Genomic DNA, 17,097 nt, shown 5'->3' with positions numbered 1-17,097 from the left:
TAAGATTTAGATTTAGAGAACCAAAATGAGATTAGGGTTTCTAGTTGTCAGGGAGTTAAATGATAAGTTCCAGTGGCAGGTTTGAGGTTCAGGGAACTGAATGGAAAGGTTTGGCTCACCTGCAACCCCTTGTGATTCAGTGCAAGGGTAGGGAGTTTTTGGGGACTCCCTTCTGGTGGCACAGAGGTTCTCTGTAAAGGAATTTACAGACCCTACAAAACCTAGATTGATAAAAAAAGAGGTTTATTATAGGAATTAGGAAGTAAGATTAGAAATCCTGGCAGAGGCATGAAGTCTGGTTAGGGAAATAGGTGAATGTAAAGAGAGGGTGGCATTGGGAAAGAATATTCCAGAGGACAGAGGCTCCTTGCTATAGCAAGCATGACATAGCTGGCATGTTTGGAACTTCTTCAAAGAGAGGATTTTAGATTGGCTCTTTTATAACAGGAGTTTAGCTACAAACTGAAGGAAACTCATGGGTAGAGTTCTACAATCTTGAGCTGAATTTGAATAGAATTCAATGAGTTTTAGGATTTTATCTATCCTTCAAGGATTTTTTTAGAGTTTCAGATTTTGATTGCTTGAAGTATTTTCTTTGACTTGGGAGCTCTGTAATTTGGTTATAGTATTCCTGAGAGTTTGCATTTTGTGATCTCTTTCAGGAAGTGATCAGTGGATTTTTTGCATTTCATAACTTTTTAAAATAATGGAGTCTAGACGGTTTTCATTGATCATGTGTTTGTCTTGTTTTCCACATCAGTTGTTTTTCTGATGAGATATTTCTCATTTTCTTCCTTTTAAAAATTCTTTTAACTTTCTTTTATTGTTTTTTGCTGTCTCATAGAATCATTAGCTTCTACTAGTCTAATTTTAGTTTTTAAAGTATTATTTTTATTTTGTGCATTTTTTATTATTTGATCAGTCCTGATTTTTAAAGAGTTTTTTTTTTCCAGTATTTTTTGTACTTCTTTTAAATTTTGGCTAATTCTTACTTGTAAGTAATTATTTTCTTCATTATTTTTTGATTCTTATCAAATTGATAATTATTATTTCCACAATTTTCTTGCATAGCTTTTATATTTCTCCCTAGTTATTTATTTCTCTACTGCTTTTATTTAATTTTTAAAGTTTTAAAAAATTAATTTCTTTTTTAAAATGGTTTTTCATCTCTTCTAGAACTTTTTGTTGGGCTTGTGTTCATTTTGTATTTTCATTTGAGTCTTTTAACTCGGAGATGTTTTCAAGTCATTGTCTTCTGAGTTTATGTCTGAACTAACCTGTCACTAAAAAAGTTTTTATGGACAGAATTTTTTTATAGATATTATTGGCTTATTTTTCCATACTATTTCTTATCTTTGAACTTTATGTTAAAATCGAGCACTTTCCATTGCTAAAGGGGATGCCTAGTCTGTACTTCTGTAGATTGATCTTGGGGCATGTAGGTTTTTTGTCCTTCCAATGATCTAGGGAGAGAAGTCTAATTACTATGTTTTTGGTCTACCCTCTGGCCTTTACCCAGGTAGAACCTCATATCATTTGTGACCACAGATACTTTTCTATGTTATGAAACTGAAGCCTTAAACTGGGTAATGGGTGATGGAATTTCCAAATGGTGTCAAGTCTTATGTTTCCTGTTGGCATAGGGGTTCCCTGGGATTTTCTGAGCAATTGTTCATTCACTTTATTATCCCTTGGTACTTGGTGTGCATGATGCCACCGGCACTGGTATTGCCATCTTCAAGACCCACATTTGGTGATGCTTGTACTTCAGTTTTGGTCAGTTCCCACTCTGTCAATAGATCCTCTGTAAAGTTCCTTGAGTTAGAAAATAACATACTTTGAATTTTTGTTGCTTTTATGGCCAGAATTTGATCTTGCATTTCTCTGGTCATTTTGTAGGCAAGGGAAGTGAACTTTTTGGTACATTTTGAATACCTACCTTTCTAACCATTACCCAATCTCCAAATACTCAAGTTTTGCTTAATAGTAAAGGCCCACTTTCCCAATACAAATTTTTTAAACTGATGTTATATATCAGCAAGCTTTGGAATACCAAGAATTAAATATTATTAAATTAAATACAGAAAAATAATGGAAAGATTCATGGTAGATGTGAGCAGACTGAAATATATCACCATTGAACTTTGAAGAACAAGTTTAAAAGATATCATTAAAGAATTATATGATAGAAAGGGAAGATGTATTGGTCATGTGGAGAAAATGAGAGTTGTCAGGTAGTTGACCAGAGTTCTCCATTGGGACCTTTTTGATATGATTTTGTGAGAAAGGGCCTCTAGCAGATTTGGTAGACCTCTTGTAAAGTCTCCCCCCCCCCCCCCCCAGACAATTGGCGTTAAGTGACTTGCTCAGGGTCACACAGCTAGGAAGTGTTTAGTGTCTGAGGTCATATTTGAATTCGGGTCCTTCTGACTTCAGAGTTAGTGCTTTATCCACTGTGCCACCTAGCTGTCCTTCTTGTGAAGTTTTAAAGAGATGTAGCTGAGCCTCAAACAGAACAGACAGACTTTTTTGGAAGGGACTTATAAATTGATGAATTGTTCATATATTTGAGTGCTGAGAATGTATTATTTCCATGCTGTAAAAAAAAAAAAACAAATGTGAAAAATTTAGAGAAACATGATTAGACTTTTGTTTTTTTGATGCCGAATGAATTAAGAAGAGTCAGAAAGATATTCACAATAACCACTACATTGCCATGGAAAGCACAATAAAATGATGTTACTCTTTAATTAGATTGACCCAGTTTTACCACAGGGACGTGTTAGGAAAATGCACCTTCCTCTTTACAAATTTGGGCATGTTCTTGGAATACAATATTGTGCAGAATTTCAGATTTGATCTATATGTGCACTGGCTTTGCTAAGGCCTTCCCCCTTTAAAATCAGTGGGATGAATGGGCTACATTTTTAAAAAAGACGGTTGTATAAAAAAAAAACCAATAAAAATAAAAGTAGAGAATCAAATAAGATTGGGAAAAAGTAATACTGTTCTTATTAGTGGTAATATTTAGGATTCCTACTTTTCCAACATTCAAGAATATTTATGGTTGAGTGCACACGTTTAAATACCATAATTCTTGCTGACTTTTATACTAGGGAAAGGAGTTGCAAAGTGCTAAGTTAAACTTTGAATGATGAGACTCAAAATTTTAAATCTAATTTGTCTTTAGTGCATAGGATAGATAAAGAGCAGAAGTGATTTAGTGAAAAATCTTTATTATTATTATAGCTTTGTATATACAAAACATATGCATGGGTTTTTTCATCATTGACCCTTGCAAAACCTTCTGTCCGACTTTTCTCCTCCTTCCCCCCACCTCCTCTCCTATATGGCAGGCAGTCCAAAACATCTTAAATATATTAAAGTATATGTTAAATTCAATATATGTGTACATATGTATACAGTTATCTTGCTGCACAGGAGAAATTGGATTTAGAAAGAATGTAAAAATAACCTGAGAGGGAAAACACAGACAATAACAGATAGAGTGGATAGAGCTATGTTGTGGTATACACTCATTTTCCATAGTTCTTTCACTGGATGTAACTGATTCTCTTCATTACTTAACAATTGGAACTGATTTGAATTCTCTCATTGTTGAAGAGAGCCACTTCCATCAGATTTGATCATCATATAGTATTGTTGTTGAAGTTGTTGAAGTGTGTAATGATCTCCTGGTTCTGCTCATTTCACTTAGCATCAGTTCATCTAAGTCTCTCCAGGCCTTTCTGAAATCATCCTGCTGGTCATTTCTTACAGAACGATAATATTCCATGATATTCATATACCACAATTTATTCAGCCATTCTCCAGTTGAATGGGCATCCATTCAATTTCCAGTTTCTAGTCACTACAAAAAGGGCTGCCACAAACATTTTCCCCTTTTTTAAAGATCTCTTTGGGGTATGTAAGCCCAGTAGTAATACTGCTGAATTAAAGGGTATGCAGAGTTTGATAACTTTTTGAGCATAGTTCCAAATTGTTCTCAAGAGTGGTTGGGTCCATTTTTACATGAAAAATCTTGATGGAAAAGTCACATTGCTAAACATGTGTGCGCTATGTTTGCATAAGTTGGCATTCCTTTCAATTAGAAATAATTTTTGTAATATATAAACTTTCCTTTTTCTATATTTGGAACAGAATACAACTTGGATCCCTTTAATAAGAACTGTTTTCCTCCTACTTATCTCTCTTTTTAAATGCTACAATGTCTAGGTAGGTAAAGCAGGCCAAATACTGGTATGGTCTTCATTTTTGGTGTTAATTTGGAAGAAAATGTAGACAAATTAAAAAGTTTTAAAACATGAAGTTATTCTTTTGTAGATGATTTGCTTCATCGAATTGTATTTATTCCTTTGCCCTTTGAGCAGTTTTTAAAACTAATTCTTAATACTGAATAACAAACAATATAGATGTGAGGCTTTAACAACTATAGGACTCTTAGCAGTGTTTTGATTTTTGATATCTCAAGAAATTTCCTTCTGTTATTCATAGTCTTAAGATAATTTTGCTTTTTTTAAAAATCTTTCCCATTTTTTTTAAGAAATAAAAGTTCTGTGTAAGTATCAGTTGAGAGATTTACTCCATGTTGTGCTAGTTGTTTCTCTTCCATGCCAAAAAAGTTTAGCAAGAATGTTCTCTTTTGGTAGATTTCTCATAGTAGACATACCCAGATAGAAATGTGACCTTTTATTTGTCAAACATTGCCTTCCTTTTCAAGAATAATGATTGAACTCACTTCAATGCAGATGAGCCTGAATTCCATCTAGGGGGAAAAAAGTTCAGTTTGCTTTATTAGGTACACTGTAGTTAGATTCATTCTGTGCCATGAAGTCCAAAAAAACAGCTGGAGAGGGTGCCAGACTCAGAATGAAAACTGCCACTCCCAGTCTAACTGGTTGTGTTATCTTGGACAGGTTACTTAATAGTTCTCCGTTCCATTTCCTTATTTATGAAATCAGGATAATAGCACTTAAGATTGGTCATTGTAAGGGTCAAATGACATCACATGTGTAAAATAATATGGACTATGTAAAAGTCCACTGCTGTTAATAAAACTCCTTTTTTATTGTCCACAGTGTTTTCAACAGCTGTGTATTGTGGCAGCTTATTATGTTCTTCTTTTTTTTTTTTTTTAAGCCTGACAAATCTTGCTGGGATTGAAATATATGATGGATGTTACATGTCAAAGATTTTTTCTTACTTCATCCTTTTCATCCCTGTTAAGCATTGTACTATTGGAATGTGGAAATGTATTGTGGAATCTTTGCCTGAAGAATGATGAACTTATAGTCTTCGTGTATATATTCCATATATATATATATATTCTTGTCTATCTTTTTGTATCATTTGCATTTGTATCACCTAGAGGGGAGAAATCTTTTATGGGGTTTGTAATATAGTATAAGGAATACAATGTATACGAACACATTTTATTTAGGATGTTGAACAGATTTATTTTAACTAGCTTAATAAATTAGAACAATGCTGATTTTACCCCCTTAAAAATACAATTGTAATATGCAAAACAGTTTCTTTAATTTGACTCCTAAATTTTTTTTTTTGCACTTGAAACAGGTTTCACAAAAGTCTAATTATCCATTTCATAGGTCATTAAACTTCTAATCTTTTTTAGTTATTATATGAAGTGCTTTCTATTGTCTTAGATACTCTCTGTTAAGTTTTGTTGAGCATGAGAAGTAGAAATTTTTCCTGCCAAGTATAATTGTTTCACCAAGTTCTCTTGGTACCATTTTATCAAAATCTTTCATAGACAACCTTTTCTTTTCCTTTAACATTTATTCTGTGATCCAGGCTCTTTTCAGCTCACAACTTCAGTGACCTTGTGCTTGGACTCCCCACTTCAACTCCCAGACTACCCCATTCTATCTTCTACTCATCTGCCAAAATGACTTTATAAAAGGTGGCTTTTGAACAGGTCGGCACCCTATTTAGTAAACTTCTCTGGCTCCCTATTACTTCTGGGATCCAATATAAAATCCTTTTAACTTTAAAACTGTGGAGCTGAGGCAGTTAGTGATTTTTATTAACTATCTTGATTTGTTCCACCTCCCTTTTTATCTAGAGGAGGCCAGAGTGAGCTGGGAATTAGAATCAGCCAATTGGGAGGCAGATAGAGCATCTCTTAGCTTGACATATCAGACATCTTTGCAGTGTTTGCTGTCAAAGGAAGCTCGCTGAGTTAGCTGCCACAGAACTAGCTCAGATTGACTCTCAACATACTTTTTACTCCTATATACTTCCCTATACTCAGAGGGAATCTTGCAATTTCTAAGAATAGCCTAGTCCAGTGGCTGGACCTGATTGTCAGATGTAAGAAAAAAATAGCCCAGCTCAGGGGACCAATGGCCAAACTGATCAAACCACTATGCAAATACAATCATTTATTATTTTTTTCTTTATAACCTCTTCTGCCTATGTTGGAATTCAGTTGTCGCTGTAGCTCCTTTAAACTCCCATGCATGGCTGCTTGCTTGAAGAGGAATGAAAGCATGCCCACCACCATTGTCTTTCTTAGATCAAATCTGGGAAAAGGTTAACCAACCTTTTTACAGGCTGACCCAATCTTGCCTTTTTTTTTTTTTTTTTTTTACACTTCCCTCCATGGCCTTTTTGCTATTTTTCACCCATGACACTCTTATCTTGTCAAGGCAGCAAACATTTATCAGGTGCTTACTATATCTAGGTATCATATATACTAAGCACTGGGAATAAAGATTCAACTTGAGAAAAATAGTCCCTACCCTCAAAGAAGCTATCTATCCATTGTAGGTGTGATCCATTGTATACAGTGCTAGGCCTGGAGTCAGGAAGACTCATTTTACTGAGTACAAATGTGGCTTCGGACACTTCTTAGCAGTGTATCCAAAGCAAGTCACTTGGCTCTGTTTGCATTAGTTTTACTCATCTATAAAATGAGCTGGAGAAGGAAATGGCAAATTGCTATAATATCTTTGCTGATAAAACCCCAAATGGGGTCATGAAGTTGGATACCACTAAAAGGACTTGAAGTTGGACACTACTAAAAATAATAAATAACAACAAAGATGACCTCGAGGAATTTACTTGGTAATGGAGGAAGATATCTTATAAAAAAAAAGAAAGCTGAGAAGAATGATGAAAGTGGAAAGGAATTAAAGCTATGAGTGAATTAGCTTGGAGAGGAATGCAGGAGATGGAATTTCCCAATTTGTGGCATTTTCATGATGTCTGCACTGGAGCTCTGGGAAACACCATTCTGCTTGAATTCACACCTGACTCCCTTTCCCTCCTTCCTTATCCTCCTTCCCCAATCTTCCCAATTTAATTCTGGTTTTCTTAAAATGACTTGAGATTCTACCTTTTGGGAGAGTGTCCTGTTTCCTCCTATTACTTCTACTTTATTCTGAATATTATATGTTCATTGTTTGCATCGTCTCCCCTACCTCATTAAAATATACTGTAGGGACTGTTTTTGCCTCTTTGTGTTCTCAGATTTTAACATGTTTCCCGACATATAACAAACTTTAAATGCTAATCGTTGGACTTGTTAAGTGCTGATTAATATATATTTTTTAATGCTAGACTATAAATATTTTGAGGGGGAGAGATGTAATGGATCCTAACTTAATTAACCCTCTCAAGTTCTTTCATAGCCCTTAAAATGGGACAATAGTATTTGTATTTCAGAAAGTTGTTGTCAAGATTAAATGAGATAACATATGTAGAGCACTTGCAAGTCATAACTATTTAATATATAAACAAATGGGTATTAACAGGAATACTTACCAGTTACTTGGAAAGTTTTGCTGTATTTATGTGATACACAATAATCAATGATGGGAAATCATTAAATTACATTTTAGATTAAAATAATTTAAAAAATTTAAATTCACTGAGTGAAAAAACCTTGAAGAAAGACATTTTAGCTAAAAGAGATTTCCATATTATTCTTATCCAAAAATGTGTTTCAGCTTACCACTTCTCTTTTAAGTGTTAGACCTTAATACTTCACATTGGTCCTTTGGATTTAAGTTTGGTCATTGCATTGGTAACAGTTGTTTGTTTTTTCCAATGATGTGATTATATAATTTTTTTCCCTTGTTCTGCTTTTCCTCATTTCTTTTAGTATCTTGCATATAAATCTTTCCAGGTTTCTCTAAAATCATCTGCTCCATCTTTTTTTACAATAACATAGTATTCTATTATAAACATGTACTATAATTTGTTAAATCATTCCCCAGTTGATTCTACCCATTTTGTTCTCAGTAATTTTACACTATAAACAGAAGTGCCATAAATATTTTTGTAGGTATAAGAGCTTTGGTTCTTTATTTGATTGCTTTGGGGTATAAGCTTAGTAGTCATATTGTAGAATCAAAAGGTATAGACATTTAAACTTTTGATTATAATTCCAGATTGCTTTCTAAAATTGCTAGACCAATTCACAGTTTCAGTGACACTCAAATCAACAAGCATTTATTAAGTGCTTCACTATTTTTCCAGGCACTCTCCTAAGCATTGGGAATACAAATACAAGCCCAGTGCCCTGAATCCCTGGGAAAACAAACAAACCCCAAACCTGTCCCTGCCTTCTAATGGTTTACCCTCTAATGAGGAAAGATAAAATTTAAGAAAATGAAAAGGGGAATGTGGGAAGTTAACACATTGAGACCTGGTACAGAAAGTGAGCTTAGTATCAGTGTCCTTTTCTTCTTTTTTTTTTCCCCTCAATTTAAACAAGTTCTTACTCTTTATTTTTCTTCAGAATCACTATTATTCCTTCATAAAAGTTAGTGTATTGTTTTTTTTCCTCCAAGTACTTGTAAAAAGAATTTTTAACATTCTTTTTTTAAATTTTGAGTTCAAAATTTTCTTTCTCCCTCCCCTATCCCTTCTTGAGAAGGCAAGCAATATGACACAGATATGCATTTATAATCATGCAAAATGTAATTCTTTATTAGTCATAGTATAAAAGAAAACACAGACCAAAAAACAAACAAAAATAAAGTTAAAAAAAAGTATGTTTCATCATTCTGATGTTCTCCATTCTTTAATCTGGAAATGGATAGCATTTTTCATCATAAATCTGGATCCTTTCCACACTTAACACCATATACCAAGATAAGATCAAAATGGGTCCATGATTTAGGCATAAAGAGGGAGATAATAAATAGGTTAGAGGAACAGAGGATAATCTACCTCTCAGACTTGTGGAGGAGGAAGGAATTTATGACCAGAGGAGAACTAGAGATCATTATTGATCACAAAATAGAAGATTTTGATTACATCAAACTAAAAAGTTTCTGTACAAATAATACTAATGCAAACAAGATTAGAAGGGAAGTAACAAATTGGGAAAATATTTTTAAAAACAAAGGTTCTGACAAAGGTCTCATTTCCAAAATATATAGAGAACTGACCATAATTTATAAGAAACCGAACCATTCTCCAATTGATAAATGGTCAAAGGATATGAACAGACAATTCTCAGAGGAAGAAATTGAAACTCTATCCACTCACATGAAAGAGTGTTCCAAATCACTACTGATCAGAGAAATGCAAATTAAGACCACTCTGAGATACCACCACACACCTGTCAGATTGGCTAAGATGACAGGAACAAATAATGATAAATGTTGGAGGGGATGTGGGGAAATTGGGACACTAATACATTGCTGGTGGAGTTGTGAAAGAATCCAGCCATTCTGGAGAGCAATCTGGAATTATGCCCAAAAAGTTATCAAACCCTTTGACCCAGCAGCGCTACTACTGGGATTATATCCCAAAGAAATACTAAAGAGCGAAAAGAGACATATATGTGCCAAAATGTTTGTGGCAGCTCTTTTTGTTGTAGCTAGAAACTGGAAGATGAATGGATGTCCATCAGTTGGAGAATGGTTGGGTAAATTGTGGTATATGAAGGTTATGGAATATTATTGCTCTGTAAGAAATGACCAGCAGGAGGAATACAGAGAGGCCTGGAGAGACTTAAATCAACTGATGCTGAGTGAAATGAGCAGAACCAGAAGATCACTGTACACTTCAACAACAATACTGTATGAGGATGTATTCTGATGGAAGTGGAAATCTTCAATATAAAGAAAAACCAACTCACTTCCAGTTGATCAATGATGGACAGAGGTAGCTACACCCAGAGAAGAAACACTGGGAAGTGAATGTAAATTGTTAGCACTAATATCTGTCTGCCCAGGTTGCATGTACCTTCGGATTCTAATGTTTATTGTGCAACAAGAAAATGATATTCACACACATGTATTGTACCTAGACTATATTGTAACACATGTAAAATGTATGGATGGGATTGCCTGTCATCGGGGGGAGGGAATAGAGGGGGGGGGGGAATTTGGAAAAATGAATACAAGGGATAATATTATAAAAATATATATATAATTAAAAAAAAAATCTAAAAAAAATAAATAAAAAATAAAAAGTTTCTGTACATATAATACTAATGCAAACAAGATTAGAAGGGAAGTAACAAATTGGGAAAATATTTTTAAAAACAAAGGTTCTGACAAAGGTCTCATTTCCAAAATATATAGAGAACTGACCCTAATTTATAAGAAACCGAACCATTCTCCAATTGATAAATGGTCAAAGGATATGAACAGACAATTCTCAGAGGAAGAAATTGAAACTATATCCACTCACATGAAAGAGTGTTCCAAATCACTATTGATCAGAGAAATGCAAATTAAGACCACTCTGAGATACCACTACACACCTGTCAGATTGGCTAAGATGACAGGAACAAATAATGATGAATGTTGGAGGGGATGTGGGGAAACTGGGACACTAATACATTGCTGGTGGAGTTGCGAAAGAATCCAGCCATTCTGGAGAGCAATCTGGAATTATGCCCAAAAAGTTATCAAACTGTGCATACCCTTTGACCCAGCAGCGCTACTACTGGGCTTATATCCCAAAGAAATACTAAAGAGCTGAAAGAGACATATATGTGCTAAAATGTTTGTGGCAGCTCTTTTTGTTGTAGCTAGAAACTGGAAGATGAATGGATGTCCATCAGTTGGAGAATGGTTGGGTAAATTGTGGTATATGAAGGTTATGGAATATTATTGCTCTGTAAGAAATGACCAGCAGGAGGAATACAGAGAGGCCTGGAGAGACTTAAATCAACTGATGCTGAGTGAAATGAGCAGAACCAGAAGATCACTGTACACTTCAACAACAATACTGTATGAGGATGTATTCTGATGGAAGTGGAAATCTTCAACATAAAGAAAAACCAACTCACTTCCAGTTGATCAATGATGGACAGAGGTAGCTACACCCAGAGAAGAAACACTGGGAAGTGAATGTAAATTGTTAGCACTAATATCTGTCTGCCCAGGTTGCATGTACCTTCGGAATCTAATGTTTATTGTGCAACAAGAAAATGATATTCACACACATGTATTGTATCTAGACTAGATTGTAACACATGCAAAATGTATGGGATTGCCTGTCATCGGGGGGAGGGAATAGAGGGAGGGGGGGATAATTTGGAAAAATGAATACAAGGGATAATATTATAAAAAATATATATAATAAAAAATTAAAAAAAATAAATCTGGATCCTTGTATTGCTGAGAATAGCTAAGTCATTCACAATTGAGCCTCACACAATATTGCTTGTAATTGTATACAACATTCTCCTCACTGCTCATTTCACTTTGCATCAATTCCTTTTAAGTCTTTCCAAGTTTTTCTGAGGGCATCTTGCTTTTCTTTTCTTATAGCACAGTAGTATTCCACCATAGTCATATACTACAGTTCTTTTAACCATCTCCCAATTGGTGGGCATCTCTTCAATTTCCAGTTCTTTGTGACCACAAAAGAGCTGCTATAAATAATATTTTTATACATAGTTTTTTTCTTTTTAAAATTTCTTTGGGATACAGACCCCAATAATGGTATTGATGAGTGAAAGCATATGCATGATTTTATAGACTTTGGGGGCATAATTTCAAATAATTCTCCAGATTGACTGAACCAATCCACAATTCCACAGCAATGTATTAATGTTTCAAATTTTCCCACATTTGTCATTTTCCTTTTTTGTCATGCTAGCTAATGTGATAGATGTGGGATAATAACTCAGTTGTTTTGATTTACATTTTTGTAATCAGTGATTTGAAGAATTTTTTCATATGACTATTGATAACTTTGATTAACTTCATATGAAAATTGCCTGTTCATATCCTTTGACTATCGATTGGGGAATGCCTCTTATTTTTATACATTTTCCAGCTCTCTCTATATTTGAGAAATAAGATCTTTATCACAGAAACTTATTAAAAACTTTCAGTTGTGACTATTGTATATTTGTTTCTATCTTAATTTTCTGTTTATACATCTTGCTTATACTCAGTCTTCCTTTTGCTCTATGTTCAAAAATTTATTGCTTCTGATATCATCTTTCCCCATATACCTTCCCTTCTATCAGTACCCCCAACCCCACTCCATCTTACTTCTATCCCCCTCCTACTTTCCTGTAGAGTAAGATAAATTTCTATAACCAACTGATTGTGTATGTTATTCCCTTTTTGAACCAATTCCATGAGAGTAAGGTTCAAGCACCTCCTCCATATATCCCTGTCCACTGTAAAAGCTTTTTTGTGTTGTTTTTATGTGAGATAATTTACCCTAGTCTACTTTTCCCTTTTCCCTTCTCCCTCTCCATTCCCTTTCCTCACATCTTTTATTTTTTTAGATATCCAATCACATTCAGCTCATATCTGTAGAGGGCCACAGATAGTGGGCGAACTTTGGGTAAAGTAGAAGATCATTCAGCCCAGAGGGAACCTGCTAACAATGTGTCTGGTTCAGTTCCCCATCTGCCCTAAGGGCTCTTGGCCTTCCTGAGAAGTCAGGAGGGAGTGACAGTCTGTGTTGTAATTGAAGCAGAGTGATACCAGGTGGCAATCTACATACAATAAATAGCAAGTTGTTTATGTGGTCCCACATGTGCAGTGTACACTTAGCACATGTGCAGTGTTGCTTTGGTTATATAAGGGTATTAGGGCATATAAGGGGGAGAGAATTTGGAAAAAATGGACTCCATATTTTAACCATCCTCTGGAGTCTCGCCTCATCATTTCTCCACTAAGATGGTATGTTTTAACCACCTATGCATGGGGGCTCTAGAAAGCAGGACACAACACACATCTGTGCCCTTGTCTTTGTATATTCTTTCTAACTTCTCTAATAATGAAAAAAGTTTTTAGGAGTTACAATTAATTTTTCCTTGTAGAAATGTAAACAGATTAACCTTATTGAATCTGTTATGACTTATCTTTCTGTCTATATTTTTATGCTTCTCTTGAGGTCCTGTATTTCAAAGTCACAATTTCTATTCAGCTCTTTTCTTTTCATCAGGAATGCTTGGAAGTTTTCTATTTCATTGAATATTCATTTTATTCCCATGAAAGATTATGCTCAGTTTTTTCTGGGTAGATAGTTATTATTATCTTTAAGTTTTTATTTGTTTATATAGAACTTAAAAAATAGAAAAAGAAAAACAAAAATTGTCATGTGCATGGTAGAACATGAGAGGGGTTCAAAATGAGACAATTTCCATTTAAGAAATATGTATACATTGTGTTTAGAGCTGTATATTTTCTCATATGTTGACTTTCTTTTCATAATTTTTTTGTTTTTCTTGGTATGTACTAATTTTTTAAGGTTTTTCTCAATCTGATTTGATTTTAAAAAACTTTTTTGAGTTCTGTGAATTCTTTTTAGGCAGATGACCATTTAACATTATTCTTTAGGGTCAAAGAGGCTTTTTTTTAAAAGTTTAAAGTTTTAAAGTCCTTTGAAGTTGAACCCCTGTCTTCTCTATTCCTATAGTAACTTTGTGTGGTTGCATTCATTCTCCTTTGCCTGCTTGGTTTGTAGCAGATTATTGGTATAATCACCTCTAATTCTGGGATATGAGGAATGGTGCCTCTGGCTTCAGGTCTTCCTTCTGTTCTCATCTTCTGACCTAGAACCTGAAACTAAGATCTCCACCATCTTCTTATAAGTGCCTGTAGCCAGCAGTGTTCCTACCCCACTAATTCTGGCCCAGGTTAGCATCTTAGCAGCATAGCTGGGCTTGGGTGTCCCTTGTCAGTAGAGGTTTCCTCAGTGTTCCCCCACACAAGATGTCTAATTCCCTACACTATCACACTGTCTGGGAGCTGAAAATTCCTATGACTGGGCCTGAGGCAACCTCCCAACCCAGTTAGCCCCAGGATTTACTTTTTTGTTGTTGTTGTTGTTCCAGTGGAACTAGCTTGGAAGTATTAATACTTCACACAGTTCAAACTTAGATTTTGGAATCTTTCTTTTGATCTTTTACAGTTGTCCCCAGAAGGACCACACTTCTACTCCAATTCTTGTTTTTGCTGCTCTACTTTTGCTCTGAGGTGCAACTTTTTCTTGTTTGTGGGGGTAAATCTGGAAAGTTTAAATTTTCTAACTTACTTTGCTATCTTCTCAGAATTCTCTCCTGGTGGGTGATTATTAATTTTAATCCTAGTTCTCTTACCCTTTAGAATACCATTATCAAAGCCCCCTAATCCTTAAGTAAAAATTGTTAACTCTTATGTTATCCTTACTGTGGCTCCATAGTATTTGAATTAAATGTATCTTTTTTGGCCTACTTGCAGCATTTTTCTCCTTGATCTGGGAGTTCTGGAATTTGGCTATAATATTCCTGGGAGTTTTTATTTGGGAATTTCTTTAAAGAGGTGATTGGTGGATTCTTTCAATTTCTATTTTGTCTTCTGGTTCTAGAATATCAACTCAGTTTTCTTTGATAATTTCTTGAAAGAAGATGTCTATGCTCTTTTTTTTTTTTTTTTTTTTGATCATTGCTTTCAGGTAGTCCAATAATTCTTAAATTATCCCTCTTGGATCTGTTTTTCAAGTCATTTGTTTCCCAATGAGATATTTTTACATTTTCTTCTTTTTCATTCTTTAGATTTTGTTTTATTTTTTCTTGATATCTCTTGGAGCCATTTGCTTCCCTTTTCCCAATTCTAATTTTCAAGGAAATATTTTCTTCAATGTGCTTTTGTACTTCCTTTTCTATTTGACCAATTCTACTTATTAAGGAGTTATTTTTCGTGCCTCTTTTACCAAGCTGTTGACTTTTTTTTTATGATTTTCTTATTTCAATTTTCTGTCTTCTACCATTTTTCCTCTATCCCTGTCACTTAATTTTTAAAATCCTTTTTGAGCTCTTCCATGACTTGAGACAAATTCACATTTTTCCTTGAGACTTTGGATGTGGTAGTTTTAACTTTGTTGTTTTCTTCTGAGTTTGTTTTTTGATCTTCCTTGTCATCATAGTATGGTCAGGTTCTTTTTTGTTATTTGCTCATTTTTCAAGCCTATTTCTTAAGTTTAACTTTGTTTGGGTATGCTCTCAGGGTGGAGTATGCATTGCCCCAAATTTAATTTTGGGGGGCAAATGTTTTCAGGGATATTTCTTGGGGGCTATAGGCTTTTAGTTCTTCCATGATAGTAAGAGCTAAGGAATGAGGTGTGTTTACCACTCTGCTGGCCTGTATCTGTTTCTGAAGAGGGGCATTTCAACAAAGTCCTATACTCAGTGCCATCAAAGTGACCCCTATAAACTCTTCTTAACTAGTTGTTTGAGCTTCTTACTATCTGTGGACTGAGATGTCTGGCAGCTGTAGCAACCCTTTATTTAATATAATTTTGTTTTGAATTAATTTTATTTTGAATTATCTGCTTTTTTTCATTTATTTGTGAAATTATATATCTTTATACACAATTGGGTTTTGGGTTGTGCCTGGCTGATAAATATGTACATTCTTTTCCATTTTCATTCATCAATTGCTACAGATTAATCAAAATCCAAATTTTAAAATATGCTTCTTAATTATTTTTAGCTAAATTTATCTAGGGTTGAAAGTAGCAAATTGAGATTTTCTACCATTATAGTTTTTTCATAACTTATTTAATTTTTCTTTTAAATATTAAAACTTAACTATCTAGTTTATATAAATTTAGTACTGAAATCAGTTCTTTTTTATATTCCCTTTTAAGAAAATGTTATTTCTCCATATTTTCCCTCCTTTAAATAAATGTATATTTTTTGCTATTGCCTTTTCTGATATCATAATTGATAACCCTGCTTCTTCAGGTTTAACTAAGGCACAAAGAGATTTTTCTTCAATCCCTTATTTTTATATCTTTTGTGAGTGTTTGTGTTCCTTATAAGTACCATCTTGGTGGATTTTGTCTTCTAAAAACCATTCTTTTAATTTCTTCCATTTAATGTTAGTTCACCACAGTTCTGTTATAATTTATTTTTCATTTCCTTATGGTCATACTATAGTCTTTGTAGGGAATCAATTTTTTCTTCTGTTTATAGTTGTTATCAAGTTACTTATTTTTAGGGGGGGTCTCTTTACTTCTATTATAAATTATTTATAATAGTTTTTATTTACTTCATTTTCTTTAAATCCTGAATTGAGACTTTGTGTCTAGGCCAAGATCTATCCCTTGTTGTACTATTCCATGGGGTGGTCATCCCAATCATACCATCCTGTTTTTGCTTCTAGGTCCCTTGGGTTTCTCTGCTAACCTTCATGTTTTAGAGTTAGACTCTTGAGTTTCACATCAGTGAATCTGAAATTCATGTACTCTCTGGCTTTTCCAGACAGTTTATTAGGGACTTCAGACCTCCTGGGTTTCAGTTGTCTACATCTTATTGCTCTAATAATGCTGTCTCCACTGATGAATGCCTACTTTTGTTCCCGGGCACAACTTTCTACTCTGTTGTTTTCTTTCTTTGGAATGTTTTAACTTCTATGAAACTGTTGGAGATCCTGCCCCTGGAAGTATAGCTATGCATGTATTGGATTTTTTCTTTTTATAATGGTTATTAATAGCCATAATAAGGGTTATTATCATTTTCTAATAATAATAAGATCTGCATCTATATAACACTTTAAAGTTTACAAAGTACTTTACAAAAATACAGTTTTATCTTTACCACAAAAAACCAGATTTTTTTCGGTTTTGAGTGAGGGG

General features: G+C 34.2%; 1 protein-coding gene across 1 annotated transcript in view; it reads left to right on the top strand.

The window, feature by feature from the left end:
- LOC141556655 (ATP-dependent RNA helicase TDRD9-like) overlaps window positions 1-17,097 on the top strand; it is a 174,297-nt gene that overhangs the window by 69,832 nt on the left and 87,368 nt on the right.

This window comes from Sminthopsis crassicaudata, chromosome 2, assembly GCF_048593235.1.
Source record: "Sminthopsis crassicaudata isolate SCR6 chromosome 2, ASM4859323v1, whole genome shotgun sequence".
Lineage (NCBI taxonomy): Eukaryota > Metazoa > Chordata > Mammalia > Dasyuromorphia > Dasyuridae > Sminthopsis > Sminthopsis crassicaudata.
Note: the sequence above shows the minus strand (reverse complement) of the source record. Positions and strands in the feature narration are given on the sequence as shown.